Source organism: Chrysemys picta, chromosome 1 (genome assembly GCF_011386835.1).
Source record: "Chrysemys picta bellii isolate R12L10 chromosome 1, ASM1138683v2, whole genome shotgun sequence".
NCBI classification, from domain to species: Eukaryota; Metazoa; Chordata; order Testudines; family Emydidae; genus Chrysemys; species Chrysemys picta.
This window is the reverse complement of record NC_088791.1, coordinates 133,243,881-133,254,308: the sequence shown is the minus strand read 5'-3', so window position 1 is coordinate 133,254,308 and position 10,428 is coordinate 133,243,881.

Below are 10,428 nucleotides of genomic sequence, written 5' to 3'. Positions count from 1 at the left end.
TGGAGTGGAACTGGATGGCATAACCTGATATGATGATGCTTAGGACCCAGCTCTCAGTGGCGACCAAGCCTCAAGCATTGTGAAAGCAGGCCAGCCTGTCCTCTAAGGGGGGAATGAGGTGCAATAACTGAAACAGTGCTTTGGACCAAGGAGTCAAAATGGGCACTTGAGAGGCACCAGGGGAGGGTGTGTGTAGACTGGCCAAACCCTGAGTCCAACTGTTTTCTCCAGTGGAAACTATGCCACTTTTGAAGTAGTCCCTCCACCCCCTAAATACCTCTTCACTCCCAGGAAGCGCATGTCTAATCCCCCCACACACCTCCACATAAAGAGTTTGGGAGTGCAGGGTGGTTGGATGCACTGGCTGGGCTGGGCTGGGGGGTGCATGAGGGTTGGGTGCAGGGTTCGGGTGCACTAGCAGAGTTGGGGGTGTCATACCTACGACATGAAGGCAGCAGAAGGAAATCGGGTTTTGGTAGTACTTGTAAGTAATTGATGAACCCCTTGGTCAAATGGCCCCAAATTTGGATCACCAACACTAAGGCCCCTATGTGGCACACCAAATTTGAAAGCGATTTCGTTAACTGTTTGGATTCCAGAGCACTTACAAGAGTCAAGCTTTAAAGCATATAAAAATAGCCTAAATGGAACCCCTCTGGCTGCTTTTCTGTTTGGCGCCTGGGCAGTGTAAAACTGTTCTCAATTTGAGTCCCTCAGAGATTTAGTGGGTGCCATGCACTACCTTGGGTAAAACTTGACAATGAGTTTACCTGCTACCTTGAGTGAAAAATGACCACTTGAGATCATTTTGATCCACATCACATTGATAGGTTGTTCTCTAGCTCTGGGCAAAACAAAACAAAAGCAAACAAACTTTTTTTTAAATGGCTTTTTTGGGGGGGAGGGGGCTTATATGGTTCAAATGACTCCAAATTTGGGTCACTAATCCTACCCTACACCCTCCTGCGGCACTCAAATTTCAAAGAAATCCATCAAACGTCGATTTTAGAGGACTTGGAAAGGTCGACCTTTAAACTGAAGTTGTGTTGCAACCTTAACTAAAGTGGTGTGGCAGAGCCACTATAATGATCTAATAAACTTTTGATTCAAACCAGAACACCTAATAGGATCAAGCCCTGCAGCATATACACTGGGAACACTTCATCCAATAATGAAATACAGCCATCTCTGGGCTGAACGTGGTAGCTTTAAAAGAGTGACAATACTCAATATTTCAGGACAGAGAGTTACAAAGTTCTTAATTCAGAAGAATATGAGGTAGGCAAAAAAAAACTGTTAGGCAAATCAAATTTATCCAGAATGCTGTGACCAATCCTTCTATTCTTGTGAAAAGTAACATGGTTTTATTATTCTATAAACTACCAACACCTCAGTTTTACATTTTACACAATCTGAAAAATGAGACACTCATTAGCATAATGCTGCATATCTCCATGCTTGGACGCTGTTTCAGAACTGACCAAGGGATTATTGTCATCTATTACTGACATACTTAAGAAAAAAAGAACGGCATTAGGGAAGAAAAAAGTTCAGCAATATAAAGTTGTCATAGTTATATAAGCACACTTTAGAAAGGGAAACGCCATTGAATCCATAAAATTAAACAAGACACAATCAGGAGGGTTTGTAAAAACACACATGGGGCTTCTGAGATCGGTGGCTGGATTTTCTGTGTTTATAAGTACAGTATTTTTATAGGACTGATCTGGTTTTGGTGAGCTTTTTTTCTATTCTGAAATATTTTTACAGTGTATGGAGGTCCAAATCCTGCACTGGGATATGCATGTACAGCTCCAGCACAATCTGACTTTAGATCATATTACATATATATTGTTTTAGATTGTATTTAAACACACTTACATATACACAGACTATATATATATGCATAATTCAGCTCTTCTGCTGCCTTTCTTGACAGAGTTTTTAAAAACCTACATTGATGGGGTGTTCAAGCTGCTGAATTTGAAGCTCAAGACAATCATGGTTTTTCTAATGCACCACTGTCTTTTTATTTAAAAATTTACTTTGTAAACGCACTCATTTTCTCTAGTGAAACCACAGCTGCTCGTTGCCTCTCCACTGTGTTTTTTTAATCCATGTTTTGTAGGTTCTGTAATTGGTTTGTTTTCTCTAAGAAGAAACAAACATACTAAAGGGCCAGATCCTCAGGTGTTGTAAATCAGCATATTAGACTGAGTGAGGATTTGTCTCAGAGCATTTAATAGGTCCTCTTTCTTTAAGCCAGGTCTGGAAAGAATGGACATAACTGGATTCATTTAAACTTTGGGTAGATCTACTCTGCATCAGGGAGCATGCTTCCCAATGAGGGTAGACAGACACAAACTAGCTGTATTAGAGCTAGCACCCTGAAAAATAGCAGTATGGCTGGGATAGCGTGGACAGCAGCTTGGGCTAGGCACCCAAGCACAAAGCCGTACAGACCCTCTGAGTATGTATATAGGTAGCTAGCTCAAGTCACAGGCTGTGCTACTCCCAGCTACTGCTATTTTTAGCAGAGGTAGAGCCTTTGCTACCCACACTGGGAAGCATGCTCCCAGATGCAGTGTATGCATACACTGAGTGTCACAAAAAGCGAAGCAAATGGCACCAGCTTATGGTGAGAAAATGCAAAGAAAAATACTTCAACAAGAGTCTCAAGAACAAGTGCTCAAGTACAAAAAAAACATTACTTTCACTTTCCACAACATTCCCACCGGTGACAGCCAATGTTAAGCTAATGAGTGAGAAAAGTGAATTTTGAACCCACAAATACAAGTGTTGGCACCACAATCTGATTCTAAGAGTTCTGCTCAGTCAGTTGAGGAGCAGAAACAATGCCCGTGACCTATGAATCCAGGCTCAGCTAAGCAAAACAACACAGTTCAGCTTTTGAGACCTGAAGCTGGAGAAGGAACTGCTCATGAACCATCCAGAGATCATCCACAGAACAGACTCGCTGCATAATTTTGATTAAACAATAAATCTATAAAAAGCATAAGATACTAATTAACAATTTGTGATCAGAAAAACCAGCTAAATTCAAATACATTATTCATTCATGCACACGGGGGCCCATGGCCGGCCTTAGGGGTGGGCCACTCAGGCAACTGCCCAGGGCCACCATAGTTAAAGGGGCACCATGTGACAGTGAAGAGGTGTTTGCTGCTGGTGTATAGTCAGAAACTGCTCCCGACTGGCAGGGGAGCACCGGGTGGAGGGGTGCCCAGATTTCTCCCTGATTCCTCCCGGCAGAGGAACATGGGATGCAAACAGTGATGCACAGATACTGCTCCCGCCCTTAATGTTCCTCTGCACCCCTTAGGGGCCTGTGGGGCAGGAGGGGGAGTGAGGAGCAACACCAGCTCACTATCCCCTCCTGGACTGGACTGTGAGGCAAGCATCAGGAGCTGCTGCTCTCCTGCCCTGCACTTATGCAGCCCAGGTAGGGAAAGCCACCTGGATGCAGGGAGTCCTGACATTGTTCCTCACTCCCAGCTCACAGCCCCCAAGGGGTACACAGAAGAGCAGCGATGGGGGGGGGGGGCGGAGGAGCAAGCAGCAATGCCAGCAGCTCCGTGCATTAGGGTTGCCAACTTTCTAATCACACAAAATCAAATACCCTTACCCTGCCCCCTGCCTTGCCCCTTCTCTGAGGCCCCGCCCCCACTCACTCCATTCCCCCTCCCTCTGTCACTCACACTCCCCCACCCTCACTCACTCATTTTCACAGGGCTGGGGCTAAGGGTTGGGGTGAGGGAGGGGTGAGGGCTCCCGCTGGGGGTGCAGGCTCTGGGGTAGGGCCAGAAATGAGGGGCTCAGGGTGCAGGAGGAGGTTTCGGGCTGGGGGGTGGACTGAGGGGTTCAGAGTGTGGGAGGCGAGTCTGGGCTGAGGCAAGGGTTTGGGGTACAGGCTCAAGAAGGGAGCTTGGGTGTGCGAGGGGGTTCAGGACTAGGGCAGGAGTTGGGGTGCAGGAGGGGCTGAGAGCTCTGGGTGGCAATCTGCTCCATCCAAAGGACTGCAGCAGATTGCACATCACCCCTCATGCACAAGGAGCAGTCCCAGAGAGTTTCCTGCTCAGGCTGTGCATTTCTGCACAGCCCCAGGCCAGGGCTTTGGTATAAATACCACAATCTGGCCCAAAGGGCCAAAATCTGCTCTCAGTTACACTGGTGAAAATCCAGAATAATGCCACTAACTTCAGTGGAATTCTGCTGGATTTACACCAGTAGACATGAATGCTGGTTTTGCTCCAGAAAGATATTTGGTTTTACAAACTAATCATTTAATTCTTTGTTCAGTTTTTATTAGTATGGGACATGATCCTGTATGGTTCTAAACCCTTTCATTAGAATTAAGGGCTTGATTGTGATCTCCCTTGCCCTGCTCTTTCAACAACACAAATCAATGGACTACAATGGAGATACTCCTGATTTACACCAATGTCAGGCCAGAAAGCGAGATGATCAGCATCTTCAGCTCTGAGGATTAGGTCAGGATTTGTTTAAGAGAAACTGATATGGGGCTGAAAAGTTTGAGTAGTGGTTACATAAGCCACTGATCTGCTTCAATTTCCTTCTCACATGCCAACAACAACAGGGAAATTTGCTTTCGGAATCAAACCTGTAAATGAAAATGGTAAATGAATTCAAGCAGCAGTCAATGAACAGGACTCCTGCCAGATTCAAGGCAGTACATGCATTCACTCAGTGTCATTTGCACAGCAGCCAGATTAAGTCTGTCTCTTTTATTTAGTGAAATTTTGACATGCTACATAGAAATGAGGAGAAAGTTTTCAGACCTTTGGTGTGGTTTTTGACGACACCTCCACTGCATCCTCTCCCTCACCATTTTCTCTCTATTATCTTTCTCATCTCCCCCTTCTTCCTGTCTTTCATCAACTCCTCCCATCTCCTTTCTTAGTTGAATGCTTCCACCTTAAAAAAGAAGGATGAGCCAAGCTTGAAACACATTGGCAGATGTGGGACACTTGCACTACAACTGCCCAGACTGTGTTCTGGGGTTCAAAAGCGTACTTAATTCCATCACTTTTCAACAGGAGGGGATGGATAACCCAGTGGTTTGAATCCTAATCTGGGATTTTGGAGACTCAGGTTCAATTCCTTGCTCTATCCCAGCCTTCCTGTAGGAATTGGGAAAGATATTTAGGCACTTAAAGATGCAGATAGGCACCTAGTAGGATTTTGAAAGTGCCTAATTCTTATAAGTATGAGATTTTGAGTGCAGTATAAATATGCAGGGAGATTATATTAACATTTGGGATTTGACTAAAAAGTACAAATATTTTAACATATCTTGTGAGTATAATAACAAACTACATATATGCAATTTACATTTATTTTAATTGCATACTACACCACCTGGATAAACAGACCTAAACATAGGAAGAGAAACTAAAGTGAAAGAATAAATGGTAAATTAAAGTGAACATATCTGAACAAGTGTATCAGAAACTAGTGGTATATCTAATTTCAAAAATGTATGTTCTCTCTACAAATCTGCTAGTAATTCCATTTGCTTTATCAGATTTTTGTAGATGTCACAAAATGCTAGTACCAGCTGTCATGCATATAATCAGAAAGGAGGAGTTAAGAAAGGAGCATTTTCAATGCTTTAAAGACCATGTGGGAGAGGCGGTTGAAAAAAAACAAACAAACAAACAGAATTTCTATCCCACAGGAAATTCCAATAGTTTGAAATTTGAATCAGGAAAAAAAAAGTCAATATCAAAATTTTTCATTAAATGGAATATTAAATTGATTTGGAAATGTCATTTGACATTTTCCATAACAGTGAAATGCTTTGATATTCCTCAATCAAAATATTTAGTTTTGGTTTGTTGAACCAAATCAAAATACTTCACTTCAATTTAATACAAACATTAATCTGTGCCCATTTAAGCTTCCGCTGCGCTTCATGGGAGTTCAGGTTCCTCATGCTCCCATTCTCCTGTGTGGGCTGGGATCCCCATTTAGACTACATCTTCCAGGCTGCACCTTGATCACATGATTTCCACAATGCACCACTGTGGTTTAACTGGGATAGAGATGCCAGTGCATCCTGGGACATGTAGTCCATCCAGGGAGCCTAGAGAGGAGAATGGTGGCCTGAAGCATTTGAATTACAACTTCCTTGAGCCAATGACACAGCTAAGACAGACACAGATTAATAACAAACCGACCTCCCCATTTTGTTTTTATTTGGGTTGACAAACCAAAGTATTTCAATTCAGGGTCAATTAAACCCAAAACAAAATATTTCATTTTGATTTTCCCAATGGAAAACTGAGAAACTTTCAACAAAACCCAGAATTTTCTGGCAGAAAACCCCAACCATCCACATTTCAGTGGAAGATTCTTAACGAGCTCTACTTTCAGCCTGATTCTCATTCATCCTAAAGCAGTGGTTCTCAAACTTATTTGATCACGCCCCCTTTCTTTGTGTCTAGAAGTTTATGCCCCTCCCTCACTCCACACAAGTACATATACCAATAAATTTTTTTTTTAAAAATCAACATGCAACTCATTAAATATAAAAAAACCAATAAGGCATTGATTTAAACAGAGCCCTTTAAATATATAGCATGTAGCTCTCCAGCCACCCAGCTCTGAAGGCAGTGCCACCACCAGCAGCAGTGAAGAAGTAAGGGTTGCAAAACCATACCATGCCACTCTTACTTCTGCACTGCTGCTGGCAGCAGAGCTGTCTTCGGAGCTGGGTACTTAGCCAGCAGCTGCCGCTCTCCATTCTGACTTCTCATGCACTCCAGTTTGAGCGCCTCCTCCCTAAAACCACTTTACACCACTCTGCCAGTGAAGAGGGGCTTTAAAGTGGGCACAAATGATATTTACATTCATTTTAAAGGCCCTTTACACTGGCAGAGCGGTGTAAAGTGGCTTCAGTGTAAATGAGAATCAGGCACTTAGAAGCCAACCTTGGAAAGCAGAGAGAGTTTCTGAAGTGCCTGTTAATCTGATAAAGAGAATACATTGCTGATCTTGCAAGGAACAAATGGGAGTTAAAGCATCAATCTGCACTAACAATAGACACACTCATGAGCGGTTTTCATAGCTATAGCTAATGGAAGGGAAAGGCTTATTTACTTTTCAAATCTTTTCTTGGACAACCCAAACCAAGAGCAGTGACATTTCTCAGCAGAACTGCTGCTCCCTCCAGTGTGGGATTACAATGTTTACCTCCTCAGGGACTGAAGAGAAGCCCTCCCATTGCTACTGTTATGCCAGCCCCTAATACTCAATGTTAGTCTTGCCTGCCTGGTGTATGACATCAGCAGACTCAAGGGAGCTGTGGAAAACTCATCAATTTGGCTCTTTGCATCAGGAAAACAAAGCTGGAACAGTTCACCATACTTTCAAATGAGAGTAACTGATCTCTGGATCTCCTCTGACAAGGCTGCCCTTGACTTCTGCAATTCATAGATTCCAAGGCCAGAAAGGAATATCTTTATAGAGTTGCCAACCTTCCGGTATTGTCCTGAAGTCTCCAGGAATTAAAGATTAATCTTTAAAGAAAGATTATATCATGTGATGAAACCTCCGGGAATACATCCAACCAAAATGGGCAACCCTATGTTGTGATCATCTGGTCTGACCTCCTGTATAACACAGGCCATAGAACTTCCCCAAAATAATTCCTAAACCATGTCCTTTAAAAAAACATCCAGTCTTGATTTAAAAATGTATTAAGGGAAGGTCCATCCTTGGAATGATCTATGATTTGTCCCAGGCTCTTATGGTGTTTACACCTTCTGTATGCAGTAATCAAGAGGAGAAGTGCCAGTACCCCACACAGCTCACATTTACACTAGAAACCACACTTTAGTTCAGTACAGCCCAGTCTGCTGCTATTGACTTCAATGGCAAAATACCCAAGGCCTATTCTCCATTGTCTTTCTCCATGTTTAGTCATTTTCACCAGTGGGCAGTGGATGTACAATGCTGCAGTTCCGATGTGGTGGTGTTTTACAGCCTCTTTGCACTTGTGTGAATGAATAGACATGGTACAAAGCAGTGGGCGTATCATAAGTCTAGATTGACCAAGGGCAGAATGTAACTCATATTCTTCACAATTCACTTGCTGTCATCACCATGGGCAAAGAAAGGTTGTGGAAAAGTAAGTGGACTATACACCAAGTTGTATATTTTCATCAAAGTAATTTTGACATAAATGGCTTTTCACCAAAACTGAATTTTTGATGGCAAATTTCATTTGATTAAATTTTCCATTTTGCAGGGAAAATGAGCATTTTTACCAGAATCTGAAATTCTTTTTGCCACAAGGTGTTTTCAAAACACATTTCTTAAGCCAAAATGCAAACAAGTTTTCAAAAAACAAAAACATTTTTCAATTTTCCGTTTGTTTTTCCATAAACAAAAAACAAACCCCTTTTTATTGGAAATTTTAACAAAAATGGAAAAAAGGATTTTTCAACCAGCTCTACTGTATTATAATATAAATGAAAACATCTACTGAAATCCTGAAGTTATATGGAAAATCCCATCAACAGATGCTAAACACTAACTTGATAATACAGCTGCAAACTATCATGCTTCCATGTCACATCTGGGTTCTGGACACACATTTCTGAGCACAAAGGATGATCATTTAAAGCCCAATTGTGGCTTTTAGTCACTGGCCTAAGTAGGAAGTGGTGTGGAACTGCACCACCCTGAAGCAACTCCAGAAGGGATGGCACCTGGTCAGAATGGGTGGAGGAACAGAGTCATGGCACAACCTCCTCCCTCTTCCCTTTGGGATGATTTGCACCGCCAATGTGCACAGAGGAAGCAATCTCTGTGTTCTTCTAAATTCAGGGACTTATTGTCCTGGTCCTTCTTGAAAGCTTCTAATGTCCCACCCCTCACCCACAGAGTACTCTGCTCTCCCACCCAAGAACTAGGGACAATCTGGCCCTTATTAGGGTGGGTGGTGTGTTAAGGTCTTGATTCTGACCACATATTGTGCATAATTGGTATACATGACCCCACACATGCATAGCACCAAAAGGTAAAATTCTCTATGAATCTGAGACATTAACATCAGCCTGTGCACTGAACGGTTGCTGCCATGGGACACTGCCGCCTTTTAGAAAGAGTTACTGTAGGTCATGTAGGCATATCCAGTTAATCTGTTCTGGAAGATGAAAATGAGCCATAAACTGAGTAACATTTGGGAGATTTCAGCCATAGGCACCAATTCCATGCACACTCTTGCCTGAAACAGTCATACTTGGAGCACATCTTCTATATTCACAACCCCCTTCCCACCACTGTAGCGCTCAGTGAGGACGCTACCTATGCCAACGGGAGACCTTCTCCTATTGTCATAGGCACTCCACCACCCCGAGAGGCAGTAGATATGTCGATGAGAGAAGCCTTCCCATCAACATAACGTAGGTATAATGCGTCACTCAGAGGGTGTAGATTTTCCACACCCCGGAATGATGTTATACTGACATAAGTCTGTAGTGTAGACCCAGGCTCTCATGCAAAACCCAGCATTCACATAGATTTGTACCTCCCCTTGGTGGAATTTGTGCCACCATCCTTCTTTTTCCCTTCCCGCCCCCACAAATGTATCACATACAGCCATATTTTTTTTACCTGTAACAGTGAGACTTAAGTTCTTCCCACTTACACTGTTGTAAATCAGGGGTAACGCCACTGAAGTTAATGGAGTCACTTTCATGTAAAGCAGGTGTAAGTGGGAAGAGAGGCAGAGCCACTATATTTGAAAAATTAGTCCAAGGATAATTTCATAAAAATTCTTTTGATGTTCTCCATTTTATTTAGCTGAGTCAGAACACCATCCCTAGGAAGACACATTGAAAGAAGCATGAAAATTGTCCTGAAAATTTGAGCCGTTACATGTGGCAATTCCTCTCTGTGCAGGGAAAGGCACGTTGCATGTTTTTTTCCAAGCAGAGCCTACCTTAGATGACACATCACAGCATAAAAATCAGTGCATGGGGGAGCACTGAGAAGAAGACCACGTGCTACAAGGTCTTTCAGTTCTAGCTGCTAAATCTGGCAGGGTATTCCTATGAGGGGTCCTCAAGTAACATATGCCTTATACCACAAGTGTTGTCAGGTAAAGCATCCTTAACTCCTATATTTCACACCATTATATAAATTAAAGATGCACTCCTTTGTCTCATAGTCATAGGACTATTTCCACTGATGTCAATGGAAAGTCACATAAGTAAGGGTTGCAGGACTGAATCCTGCCTTTATAATATACTTCTAGATTTCCAAACCCATGGCACTGGGTTTTTCAAAATAAGCACTTGAGGTTGGGGGGGGGGGGAAGAGTAGGGGAACTCTAAGATGTATAAATGTCAGACAAAGCTTGACATGTGCACGATAACC